Source organism: Dromaius novaehollandiae, chromosome 8, assembly GCF_036370855.1.
Source record: "Dromaius novaehollandiae isolate bDroNov1 chromosome 8, bDroNov1.hap1, whole genome shotgun sequence".
NCBI lineage: Eukaryota > Metazoa > Chordata > Aves > Casuariiformes > Dromaiidae > Dromaius > Dromaius novaehollandiae.
Window position 1 is genome coordinate 7,772,802 of NC_088105.1, and position 14,323 is coordinate 7,787,124.

General features: G+C 39.3%; 1 long non-coding RNA gene across 1 annotated transcript in view; it reads right to left on the reverse strand.

Annotated features, from left to right (window-relative positions):
• The window catches only part of LOC112983686 (uncharacterized), a 68,077-nt gene that overhangs the window by 40,046 nt on the left and 13,708 nt on the right, over positions 1-14,323 (reverse strand). The window contains exons 6-8 of the long non-coding RNA XR_003259306.2: positions 13,647-13,807; positions 12,757-12,821; positions 3,320-3,422 (exon numbers count right to left, since the gene is read on the reverse strand). This is a non-coding gene — a long non-coding RNA (uncharacterized LOC112983686). The remainder of the gene's footprint in view (positions 1-3,319; positions 3,423-12,756; positions 12,822-13,646; positions 13,808-14,323) is intronic.

Below are 14,323 nucleotides of genomic sequence, written 5' to 3' on the forward strand. Positions count from 1 at the left end.
CCAAATAAGTGCAGTTGAAACCGGAAAGACTCAATAATACAATCGTGAAATTATGAAAGTTTCCTGCCTGCAGTGTTAAACAATTTGCCAAACAACATAGGCTTCAGCTGCTGCTCACTGATCCCTTCCTAGGGACTTTTTCCAAATTTTTTGAAGGCTTCCCAACCTGTGGCACACATGAGGATCTATTGCTGTGTTGATGTCTCCCAAAGCAAACCAATAGCCCTTGCTTGCTTTTGCTGCAAGTCACAAGACCGGAATTATAACCTCCCATCAAGCATTTGGCATGATCCTTCTGTAATAATTCATCTTACCATTTCTTCAGCTGCACATTTTTCAGCTGAAAATTCTTGCCTATGAAACACTAACCTTTTTGTATTTTCTTTAATTCTGTTTCTGGAATAAAAAAGGTTACTTCAGAAAGATATTGCTTCAATTCCTATGCCTTGTAGCACAGCCAATATTCAGCAAAAAACTCCAATACGTACACAGACCAACAGCCAACATCAACATAGAAGCTGCAGTACCTTTTTCCTTTCTGAAGTCCCAAAGAATTTTATGGGGTGCCTGTGGCTACAAATGCTAGCAGTAACTAGAACCCAACTCTAAAGTTTGGAAAAATTGCTACTTTTCTGTATTCAAGCAAAGGAGTAAAAAGAGCATGTTAAAAAATAAATCAATCCAAGGTGGTTCTAAAATTAAATATCCAAAAGTATCAGGATCCTCATAAGTACTGTTTTTTGTAATTAGGCTATATGTTGTTACTGCCCTTATACTTTCGGAAAAGTCTTACTGGCTACAACACCTGCACAAATTTGAAAGATCTCATTTGGACAACTAATATGAGAGTTAGAATAGAAGAGCTTTGAGGTACTTAGATTCTTATAGTATTTTCCTTCTTTAGTATGCATTTCAGAGAAGGCTGCCTTAAGATTTATGCCTGTGTTTTTACATTCAGTGCAGCAAGACATGAAATCTGTGTGCATAAGTCTTTTCATTATTATAGCCTGACAGAAAGTAATACTTCTTGCCATAGGTTTTCTACTCTATCTGTATGTCTGCTATAGAACTAGACATGCTCATTAAAGAGCCCATTTAAAAGCATATCACTTTCCATTAAATTCTTTAACTGCTTTGCTTATCACAAAAGTTTCAATTGTTTCATCTGTATTAAATTCTTGAACTTATTCATGATTGTATTTTAATAGAGACTGACAAACTGTGAAGATTTCAAAGATTTTCTAAGCATTAGGTTATTTACATCCTTAAGAACACTGTGCTCCAGACAGTGAAATTAATTTTTGCTGGCTTGCACTACATTTTTTCTATCTTCAAGTGATTTTGCTACTGGGTTCAACAGAAAAAATATCAAGCTGCTAAAGAACAAAGTACCACAAGACTTGTAGAACAATCCTTAAATCTCATACACAATAAGATTTCAGGGGATTAGATCATCTGAAATAAAATAATTTACACAAAGAATAAAGTGAAAAAATGCCCCAAAAAGTGATATTCTTACCAGACAAGAAGTCTAGATAACTTTTTTCCTCTATAAAAAAATCTTTGAAAACTGCTGTTTGACCATTTTTGCCAGTTACAGATAGAGCTAGGAGGAATCTAAGAAGGGACACGCATTCAAAACAGGACCAACTTCACTTAGCATTTGATATGGAAAACATATAGAAGCATGCTGTAACATCAAGCAAATTTTAGAAGTTATCCCTGTCTCACTAAGAAGGGCAGACGAAAGCTCTTTTAAGATAAGGACTTTTTTTCAAGACCTCTAGTGAAGGGAAGATAGCAATTCTATCACAGACTCATTTTTTTTCTTGACATTGTGTCAATCCTTATAGACTACATGGACATGGAGAACAGATTAGTCCTTTTGCCTTTACAGCAACTTTTCAGTCCTTGAATTTTTTTTGGTGTCCTCTTCCTTAAGCTAGAGGGTCCTTGTACTTTCAGATTGCCTCATACATCTTATTTTCTATAGCCCTGATAGCCCTCATCACTCTCCTCTGGACTGTTTGCAATTGAAAGACAAGGAAGTTACCGTCACCCCTGTAGTGGCAGGATGACAGAAAAGGAATACTAACATGGCTTTTCAGTATCTGATTGCTACAATCAATCATAGCCATATGAGCATATTCCCAATAACTTGAAGGTATCTCATTAATTAGCCATTACAGAGCATGTGTAATTGCAGATGTGCATCTGTTTCACATATTCTGTGCTATACAAGTATGATTAGAGTGACCGCAAACTGTCAGAAGAAATTAAACACATTTCAGGCCAACTGCAGAAAAATATTATGGTGCCTAAAGGTGCAGATTGAGATCACTTAAGCTATTAATGGTAATGAAGTTCAGTATGCACGTACAAGTATGATCTTGTAAATAGCTGTAAAGAAACATTATTCATTAGTCTTTCATTTTGGAATTACAAGAACCCTAATTCATGCTTTGTCTATTTTCCAGTAGTTCAAAATGTTAAGATGCAGTTTTCCATAAAATCATCAACTCAGTGCTTGGCAGTAGTCAAAAAGGATAGCCATATCCCAGGAGTCAAGAAAGCAATAGGCCATGAAACAGAAAGTATAATTACATCATTACATACCTCCATGGTTCTTTCACACTATGCACTCAACCAAGCTTTGGTCAAAAAATAAAACATTAAAAATGGAAAAGGTTCACAGGAGGGGAACGAGGATGACCAAATGTATGAAACAACTTCCATCTGAGGAATGCTTGAGTAGAAACTCTACAGCACAAAAAAGACAACTTAAAGATGATATGTTAGAGGTCTACAAACTCAAACATCCCGGAGGAGGTGAATAGGAACCAACTATTCATCTCGTGCACTAGTTCTTGCGTTGGAAGAGAAAGTGAAGTTAGCAGGAGTCAGCTTCAGAACAAACCAAAGTCTTTGGTTCTTTGCTAAGCATTTGTCCAGTTGCCTTTCAAAATCTTGTAAACTTTGTGTCTACAGCATCCTTCAGGGGAAGAGTTGTACAGGTCTATCACACTGTGTAAACAACCATCTCCTTTTGTGTTTGACTGAGTAAAACTCCACAACCAGGAATCTCAAAAGGAAGTTGTTCTATACATTTTTTGCCCTTTCATGAACCTTTTACACTTTTAATAAGGAGAAAGCTTATATGATATCACAAAGGAACTGGACAAATGCACTAGGGATTACAAAATTGACCAGCCCCATCAGCTTCAGGAATTCCCTAGCTTGAAAACGGCTGAAGGTTGGGAGAGCACATGGGGGTGGAAAGGAAGAAAAGAGGGAGGGGAAGGGTATTATATATACCTACCCTATTTTTACTTTTTTCTGGGCATCCGCTTCTGGCCAATGGAGACAAGGTACCAGGCTAGATGAATCCTTGGTCTGAACTAGCATGTTCATTCTTATGATGGCTAAAAACATAACAAAATTGAAAAAGTTTTAATGTACTTTTACCCAGCAATAGAATAACTATATGCTATTTACTTTTGTCTTGTGCTGATGTACTCAAAGCACTGTGCTATTAGTACTTATTGGCTGATGAACAATTACTGACAGCAATGTGAATTTTACTATGCAGTTTATGATTTTTTTCAAGATGCTTTTTTAAGATGCCTTTTCATGACTCAGTTTTCCAGGATATTTTTTCCCTTTGGCACTCCTGCAAATTTGCCCTGATGACTCATTCCTATTACTTATTCTACATGCTAAAGGCACAACTGTTTTGTGAGAATAACTGACCAGACTGATGGATTTTCATCAAGATCAAAACAAAAGGGGATCAACATCTTCAGTCTTTCATACAATTTTAATATTATTGGACAAGCTGCTCATAAACTGATCTAAAAGACCCAAACCAAGTTACTCCAGATTTTGGGATATGTCCAGTATTCTGACATATAGAAGTTAAGAGATTTCTCACTATCTATCTTGGATTAGACAGTGGTCATTCTCAGAAACATATGATTGTGTTGTAAAAAAGCTGATAAACACAGTTACTTCCTGTCTGATATTGCCAAGGATTCAAAGAGCCCTTTACGTTCATTATCAGCAGTAGGACCTGACATTGGCAAACAGACTTTCATCTTTGCTGATATTTTGATTCCTTTGATCCTCTTATTTCTTATCAGGATCCAAAATTCATGACTTATCTTTATATTGGACTACACCACTGAGTGAAGACAGTCTTTTAAATAATCTGAGAAAATTTGGGGCAGGGATGAAACCTTTTAGTTCAGACATATTCCAAGTACATTTCTTCAAACCCAGCAGTATTCAGAGGCCAAGGTCTGGCTCAAGAACAAGACTATTATCTATGCTAGCATTTTTAAATAAAGTCTTTGTTCCACTGTAGTCCTATGTTATAGCAATAGAGGCTATAAGCATGTCTACTTTTATTACCTCTAGTGCTGCACAAAACATCTTCATTGCAAATACAAGACGACCCTTGTAGACCATAGGACTCTCCTGTTCTGATCTGCAATCTGGGCATTTTTACCTTGAGAATTTCCACATTTAGGAGAGGGATGTGGATGAAAGCTTCAGTGTTTTTCTATCTGAAAAACAAACACTTTTTGCTGGGTTCTTGTATTTGCAAAGCCATTTGCTACATTCACTCATATGCCAACCCACTACACTTACAAATTCCTTCACACGGCAATACTTGGGGAGTAGCAGGATGAAAAATTCCTCCTAGACAAACAAGCTTTTTATAATCAGGAAGCTAGTAAAACCTTGCAGTGGAACAACAACATGGGCTGCATAAATATTTTTATATCTCAAGACGATGATAAACAAACAAGAGAATTTCCAAGTTTAAAAAGGGAACCAACAGATCAGAATGGAAGAAAAATACATTTACTGAATGCACTTTGGAAACTTCCTGAGAGACTGCATGCAGAGCTACCACCAATAATTTGCAGTAAGCCAGTTACTAGTATATACATCTCAAGGGTAGCAGCACGCACCTCGTAGAACAGCATTTGTAAATTAAATTCTTACAAGGTTTCATCAGATTCCTCCATTTACAAGGAGACTAAACCAAGTGAAACCAGCTTACACCCATTGCAGGCAAGACATTCTTAATATAAATGTCAGTGAAGTGACATCGCAGAAGGGAGACTTCATCATAAAATCCAATTTACCTTGTCTGATCTTCCTCAGAGACAAATGCTCTTAATTCCAGGACAGGTAACCTCCAAGCAGTTTATGAGGCTAATCACCTTGTCTTCATAGGCCAGCCAGCCTCTACTAGCCCCAAGATTTGTGATCCTACACATATCTGTCTATTTGGGTCACTTGTATTTTGTCTTTGTGATCACATGCACTTCATTTATTCTGCTTCATGAAAAAGCAAAGTGTGCATGGAGACCAACAGCACCTCTCGAATGAATGAATGAGGAAAGGGCTGGCAAGAACAGCATGCGGGAAAGAGATTTACCTGTAAAGATCATTCGAAAATGCCTCCAGTAATGAAGCAATAGAATAACGTAGTTCAGCAGTAGAAAACACATTAGCAAGAAAATAAATTGTATGGTATAATGATTTTTCATTGAATGTATGGTTTTAGTCTTTTTTATACAAAAGTTGAGCATTAATATAATAAACTTAAAAGCATAACATTCAAGTTTTCCTGAGCTGGAAATACAATATTTGATCACAATAATTAGTTGAATTATTGTGATCAAGACGGAGCCTTGCCGCGGTCAGATGCCCAGGAGACGCAACAGTTGCAAAAGTCTGTGGAGAGGTTTATTTTTCCCTTGACTACTCAGACAGTATTTCCTTTTAGTCCTGTTGTACTGCTCTTTCCACCAGATGGTTTGCTAGTCCCTCTTCTAGCTAAGAAGGATTTAACCAGCTTGAATTAATCCTTACGGTTGTCATCAGCTAAGTGTTAATGCTCTGACACTCATCTAGTCCCTTGGGATTTCTGTCCCTTCTCCCTCCCTGCTCTGGCTTTTGGAAGAGGAGGGAGGAGAAAGTTTGCGATGGCGAGCTGATAGAAAACCATGAAATATCGTGCTCCATCTCAGCCGCAAGGATACGGGCACCTACTAGGCACTGCCTGAATAATCTAGCCAAGTACATTTATGTGGTAAATCTAAGTGACTGAGAAAGATCATTTCTTACTACTCCATTTAAGTGACGCTATGTGAAGCAGAAGCCAATACACATGTAAAATTTTGCACATTAAGTTTGTCACTTTTTAGTGCCCACAGGCTGTTTTCTTTCTTTCACATTGTCCCAGACTTCATTTTCCTTTAATGTTTCCTTTTCAGTTTTCTAAACTAGAATTGCCTTTAAGACAGTTTTATCTCTTTTTCCTTTGAATCTGTCTTCCTCACTGTATTACTGAGATTACAAACCCAATACACCTGCATGCCCTGTGTGCATGCACAGCAGCTCTTGGAATGTGGGTCATTAGCACATCACTAATCTCTGGAAACTAATTATAAAGCACATGCCCAATTCACACTGACCTTTCTACACACGTGACTTCCAATTCAAGTAAACAATTGACAGACTCACTTTACACTTCCCACTATCCCTCGGAGGGACACAGTCCAGCAGGAAGGCAGGATTACTAGCTGTTTCCAGTAAATATGTGCATCATCTAGCAGGTATTTAACATCATATAGGAGATAGGGTTATGTCGGTTACATATTATATCTGTCAGTTATGTATTATAGAACCTAATATTCAAGAAAAAAAAAAGCAAATCAGAAGTAGTCTCATTGCTCCTGATGGAGCTCCTCTGCGACAAACCTTGCCTCCAGGAAACATTTTAGCTCCTTTTGCAGAGTGCAATGTTTCTGTTGCAGAGAGCAACCTGGGAAGCATCTATAGAAAAGCAAAATGATTTTACAGGGGCAATATTCCTGCTGTCTTTGCAGGAGAGCTACACAACAGAGAAATGATTTGGACTATTATGTTTATATCAGAAGCCATTTTCTGCAGTAGTGATTTTAAACAAAGCAGTGTCAGAGCTGTTTGTGACAAGACTTTTTCAGCAAAAATGGGCAGTCTACTGCCAATGCTCCAAACCATTAAAGCATTTTTTATTTCATTTTTAGTTTTTTTTTTTTTAAACAAGCTTTTGACCGACAAGCTTATAATCATCCGTAGGAAAATTGTCCCAACAGCAACCAGACAACCGTAGACCTGCCAGCTTTAGCTAAGTAAATATGAAGTAACTCAGCAGAATTTAGATGGTGACCTCACACCCATTACATTTAATGACCATTCACAAGTATGAAATTAACTACAAGAGTTTGCAGGATAAAGTTTAAATAGGCATTTCCAGACACTCAGTGAGCAATTTCAGAAGTGATCTTTACTGCATTTTCTCTTTCCTAGAGAAAAAGCATAAACCCTCTTCAATTATGGCTAAAATCCTGAAAGACTCAGATTTCCAGTTTTATCCTTTCTGCCATTTTTTTAAAGATACTTTTTACACTAGCATTTTAGGGAACATAACCAAAGCGCTTTCACAATAGGAGAAACATTTATTCTCCTTTCCTCCAATGCTTTCAAGAAAAAGCTAAGGAATTTTTGCTCAAGCTTTCCAGAAACATTCATCTTCAAGCAGAGACAGGTCATGCGGGACAGCGGCCCAAAAAATTAAGTGCATGAAAATATGTTGTTATAAAGGAAACTTTAGCAAGCATGCAGCAGGTATGACCAGCCTTCAGTATTAGAATTTGGTTTGTGTTTATATATATATACATACATATATACAAATATGATTTCCAAAGGTCTCTCCTATCATTCCACACATCTATATATGGTGTATATTTCTTATTCTTTTTATGAGAACTAGATAATTTTTCTTCCCCACTGAAGAGCCTGACATTCAGCCTCTCTTTTCTTTCACAAAGGGGAAAACAGACAAAACCTTTCAAACAACACATGCAAAGTATAGCCCCCAAATTTATGTAGCACGTTTTTAAGCATGCTCTTCAACAGCGATACTAGGAGATGAAAAGAAAACGCACATACAAAGAGAGGAGGGTTCAGCATGCTGCAACAGCTTCTATTATCCACTTTTACAGCACCCAAAAGCATGTTGTGTACTTTCGGTTCAGATGACTTTTCACGTGCTGCTCTAGTCTAAGGATATGAAGATCCCCACTGAACTGGGTTTCGACTGAGACCAGTTTTGGTAGGCTTTGGACCAGGCAGTCACTGTTAAGACTGAAAGCTACCATTTCTGAAGTCCCTTTTTCCTCAGTCACATAAGCGACAGTTTAATCAGATTCAGGAATGGCCTCTCCTCTCTCAGCGCTTGCATGCGCAAATACACCCAGTATTTTCTAAGGTCCTGATTCAGCAAAGCACTCTGGTATGACTAATTTCCAAAGCCTAAGTAGTCATGGTTAAAGCAACAGGATTATTCACATGGTTACAGGTACAGCGGCAGGATGAGAATTAAAAGCAGATTTGCATTTGGTTTCTCCACATACAAATTCATGACTCACAGGCACCACCCTTGCTCTCCTTTTGCTGGTCCCTCCTCCCTAAAAACTGAGAGTTAAATCGAAAAATTAAGAAGTTGAACGGGGGTTTTGCTCAGCCATCTGACTTTATTCCCCACCACGCTCACAAGGGAGACACAAGTGACTGTTAAGGTACTGCCTTTTCTCACAGTCCTGCAGCGAGAAACATGGTTTTGCTTGTGCTACAAGAGCTCTCACAGAGAAGCCTGATGATGATGATGAACTTACCCCAAACTTAACAACATGCTGTTCGCACGTGGCCAAGTCCCAGGAGCCACAGCTCAAACAACCCTCTCCAGCCCCACAGGGTACAGCCCCACATTTCTGTGTCCCTATCTGGCCAGCTAGACTTCACATTTACCTCAACTTTGCTTTGCCTTGACCACCAGCTGCACCCTCTGCCCCCACCACCCTCCATGGCCAGCAGTGGTGGAAGCTTCCGGACCTCCCTTAAATGGCGGCGGGGGCGGGGCAGCCCCGCGTGAGGTGCGTCAGGGCCCTTAGCGCCCTCAGGGGGAAGAAGGAGCGCCTCCATTTTACAAACTCTCAGAGGGGCTAAAAGCAGAGGAGGAGAAAGATGTTGTGAGCGCCTTTGGCTCCCGGTCTCCGGCGTGCTTTGCCCCCCTCGCCTCAGCGTGCAGCGAGGCCTCGGCGGTGCCCGGGGCGGGACGCGTGGGGCCGCGGTGGGGGAGGCAGCAGGACGCTTGAGCTTCCCGGCTTATTTTCCTGTCTGGTATTGATTGATCCCCAGCATTACCAGTGCCTGCAACAGCCCACCCCCAGGTCACTCACATACTAAGTACAATAAAGGTTTTATCCGTCTCTATCAACAGATATGAGTAGTTACCTGCTACCTCTAGTTTAAGGTAGAAAGGTGAAAAACCATCCACGATGTGAATCACTATCAGTTTGTTATTGCATACGCGTGACTGTGCTCACACAGATATTCTCCGTACCTCCTGCCACTGATTCCCCCGTGTCTGTGAAGTACTCCAAGCCTATAAATAAAAACTGGAGAGCAGAGCACAACATTGCAATGATTACAGGCATTCATGCGCTGTCTAAATTACGCCATTCAATTCTGTAGAAAGCCTGGGCCAAACAGCTTGACCCTCGGTGGCAATATTTTTATTTGATAAAATAGTCTTTATGCAGTGACTGCTGTGTGGTGATCTAACATTTATGATTTATCGGAAGCAATGATGGAAATAGCATTTGGCCGTGGCTAGCGTTTAGGAGGATTACTCTTTTACAGTAATGCCCTCTCCTTAGACTGAATTTCTAGCGCTTGTTTTTCTCTGCCGTGCTCCAGAGCGCGAATAGATTTACTTTGATTATGTACAGTACATTTACTTGCAAATGTTTTCAGAGTTATAATCATGATTCTCATCCCTTAAAGACTGTTAATTAAAAAAATCTACTCATAAACATTGTGGGGGTTTTTTGCATGATGTCACGAGTACCACTGCTATTACTCAGGACAACATCTTGTGCAAACCTGTGTCCCACAGTTAATACGATAGTCACTTCTTGTCAAGAAAGAGGGCCAACTTAAATAATTTAGTCACAGTCTTCACTCAGTTTAAGCCCTGACATGTACACCTGCCCATATTAAATACCAGTATGGTTGTGGTCTTTTACTTAAACTAACTACAGATGTATTATATTTTAAACAAACATGTGGATCTGGTTGGAACATGTAATAACTGAGATTCTTGATCTTGTTTTAACCTGTAAAAATCACTATACTTTCCAACACTATGGTTTAATGTTTGCATTTATGAATATTTTCCCTTCAGTTCCCTAGTTAAAATGGTTGAAAATAGGGTATGTGCCCATGCTAGTGGGTGCATGTTGCCCTATACACTACATCAGCTTCTGTGGCAAGATGCAAGAAAAGGGACAAAAGAGCGCATGCAGGGTCACGTAGAAAGGAAAAAAGCTCCCATAAGGAAGAGGTTACCCCTTGTGCTGCCACCTCCTCCTGCTCAGGCACCCCCTGGCAGAAAGCAGAGAAAGACGCACAGAGCAGCTGGTTCCCTGCAGGGCGACAGAGACAAAGCACACAGAAGCAGTGGATGTCCTTCTGCACCGAGAAGCCAGAGAGTCAAAGGCAACAGCCTGTTCCTCTCAGCTGTCCCTCACAGGAGCAAGATCTGGAGAACGTGAGAGCCAGCGGACGTCTCCTCTGCTAGAACTACCAGCCTGGTCTTTACATACTGATTTAAGAGACACTAGCATTGAGCAAAACAGAAACTCTGCACTGCATCGGCGTACAACTCACCCTCTGTGAAAAACCCCTGTGTCTGCGCTAGCTGGAAGAGCTCCAGGGCACAACTCCACAGCACACCATACTCTTCTGTTCCAAAAAAACCCCAGTGGACTCAACAAATCTTGTGTGATTTAGACACTGCTTTCCTAGACCTCTGGCCTTTCTCTCCCCTCAAGTGGGCTGAATTACTCACAAAACTATAGTATCTGTTCAGGTGAGTGTTTTTCACCCGGAAAGGTAAGACCAGCCAGGTACCCAAAGACCAGAGCTACCCAGAGCCTTTTTTAGAGATCTTTGGCCAAAAAAATCATAAGTAAATTAAAATGTATAGTTATTCTATATCTAGCTGCAGGTACTAACAGGAAATTGCAAAATTATTCTGGTGAAATATATTACAACTTAACCATGCCAGGTACCCTGTCAAGTTAACAGTCTTTTATACATACGGTTTTCTTACGGGAATCTAGAGCTCTGCTTTCAAAGGAAATAGCTCTAGGCTGCATCACATGTTATACCTCCATATGGTGATAGTTATAAAACCCTTTTCTTAGACATATCCAGGAAAACTCAGAGTTGCTGTCAAGGCTGACATAACAGTCTGCTTTATCTCCTTAGAGGATGAACAGACTGAAATAGCCTCTTTCTCACAGAATGCTAATGCAGCTCTGTTTCTATATATAAGCCACAATTTATTGAAAATCTACTGATAAAACCAGTACCACAATAGCTTCTGTAGACTACTTAGTGATGCTTTTTCCCCTTTAGAAAATCAGAATATACTCAGGGTACTTCTCATTTTAAATCTCTTTAAAAGCTGCTTTAGGAAAACAATTTTTTTTTCCAATGCACTCCAACATTTCCTAATTTGACAGGCATCTTAGAAAACAGACTTGAATGTAACAATGCTAATTTCATATTTTTGAGCTGAATCTGTTAGCTGGAGAAGCAAAGCTACTGTTATATACAAGCATTAATTTTCCAAATGTCTATTTCCTAATATTTTGCCAAAATCAATTGCCAGCTTTGCTGACAATGACAATTTCTAATTCGGCCTGGCTAGAATTTAAACTGGTGACTAACTTTCCAAAGACCGCATACCACTGACAGTCACATGAGCTATGCAGTCGCCCATGGACTTTCCTCTCTGCAGCTTTGCCTGAAGCATTAGTGAATCTTGCTTTTAGACACATATTCCGTATGCTGTTCATAGCCGATGGTATGCCAGCGACCCCTGCTCGCCTAGTCCCAGTTCTCCAAACAAATCTTTATGTAGCTGAGTAAGTTTTTAGCAAGCTGAATTAAAAAAAAAAAAAGAGTGAGTTATGGTAAGATTGCAGTTGTATTTCTTCCAATTTAAGATACTGGCAGGTTCTAATTGCTTCCTCACTGTGTGCACGCAGTTTCAGGAGCTGATGCAATTCTGGCAACAATAGACCACACCTTTCCATGGAAAGTTTCTAAGGTGTGGTAACAATTACTGTCCTCTGCCTGGAGGGATGGGTAAACAGGTAAAGTGCAGCTGGATCTGTAAGTGCTATTACATAATGTACCCAGTGTGAGCTCCAATTATCCAATAATGCAATATTTTTTGTTTTCTTAAGGTTCTTCTGAGTAAGCTTTTTTTTTTTTTTTTTTTTTGGAGCATGTTAAATCACTGTAGGCTTTAAATGTGAAAAATCTTTTAATACTATTCAGCAACCATTTCCCCCTTCTCAGTAATTAGTAAATGTTGGCCTACGTATGCCAGAGCTAGATCAGAACAAGTCAACAAAGGCACAAGCAGCATTGGATAAGGCCAATGGAGGGTAATAGTGACTTGTTTTTTACCTAGGCAACTTGTTTATGGTGCTCCTTTCTTTCTGAATTTGCAAAGTGCATTTTGTTTTTAGAGGGTTTTTTTTTTAATGACTTAGTTTTCCTAAATGCTGAAGATCGTATAACAGTATCATATTTGTAGGCAGTCTTGGTGACACTCACCTCTACATCATCTCTACGTAGTCTGCACAGCAAAGCCTTTGCTAGCCAGAGATCTGAAGCAGATCCTGAAATGAAGGAGGAGGTGGGGTGGATGTTTGAGTGTCAGACCTGGCATAGCTGCACTTGGGTTCTCCTTTATTTCTTACACACTGACTACCTAGAAAACACTTCAGATATTTTTATTGCTGTTCAGCTCTGGTATTTTGCTTTTAATGTCACTGTCTCTTGCTCACCTCCTTTTACAGAGTCAGCCACCTATAAAATCATTTATTAGAAGAATGTGCTGCAAAAGTACAAAATAGCTCTTTACAAAATTGGTAGATATGTTCAGACAGTGATTTTCCAACTTTAAGAAATGACAGGCATTTATTTGGTCAGTTCGACAACTACAATCATAGAGACATTGTCGCTATGGAAGGGCAGTTTAAAAAAGTGTCACAGAAACTGAAGCTGAGCCAGCCAGAAAAGTGCAAGATGTTCCCTTCCCTGAAAACATCGAGTACAGTAAAGATGAAGAACAGGTCTTGCAGCACAGTGTGTATTTTTCACTATTATTTGGGACTGCATTGTCTGCATGTTGGAGATGGCAAGAGAAAGTAAGTCAGTTCCAAAATCTCTTTTCACTGATTCCCTGAATAGTCTTGTTTACCCATATATCCAAGCCCTTCATTATTCAGACAGATACTCCTACTATTTTCACCTCTTTGCTTTATCTATGAAGGTGTATTTGAATACATTTTGCCTTTACCATGCAAGCAGCTGTTATGATTTATGCTTTGTTTTCTTAAACAACCTCCAACAACAGACCCATTCTTCTTCAACACAGTCTCCTCTGCATTATTTTTTTACAAGCATCACATCAGGTACTTTACATGTTGACATTTCTTTACCTGCATGAGAGAGGAAGCACAGGTAGTTAAACCAAACCTGTCTGTCAGCCACAGCCTTGATGTAAAAAGCTGGTTGAGGGGCCATGGAGAAAGGAAGAATTCAGTTTTCAAATTTCTCCAGTCCTTGACCTTTTTACTGAAACTTTTGGTAACAGAAACACCTGTAATTGAAAAGAAATCACATTTCAGCTTGGCCAAATCAAATGGTGAAAATTTTTAAGCCATGCCAACCTTGATGTGAACTGGTAACTTGATAGATAAAAGTAATAATATCTACCAACATCTCTTTAGCATTGGGCACTACATTCTTAACTATTGAACAGCATTACATCACTAACTCTTGCACATTTCTGCCTATAGTAATTTCACCTAGTAAGTACTAGTACTGCTCAATAACTTCAGTAACCAATACTGTTTTGCAAGTCAATGTGACAGAAATCTTCCATGATATGGTATGAGAACTTCCAAAACAGCTACAAAAATATACCCATTTAGATGAAAAGTGTTACCTTACCTCAGGGAAGAAAAAAAAATTAGTCGGCAGCTAGTAGTAAAACAGAAGAGAGCAAATATAGAAAGACTAACACACTATACTTATTATTGGATACACATTTCCCAGTCAGACCTGCTGTTTCCCAGATAAAAGGATAACATTTACATTACAGATTTTTCTACAC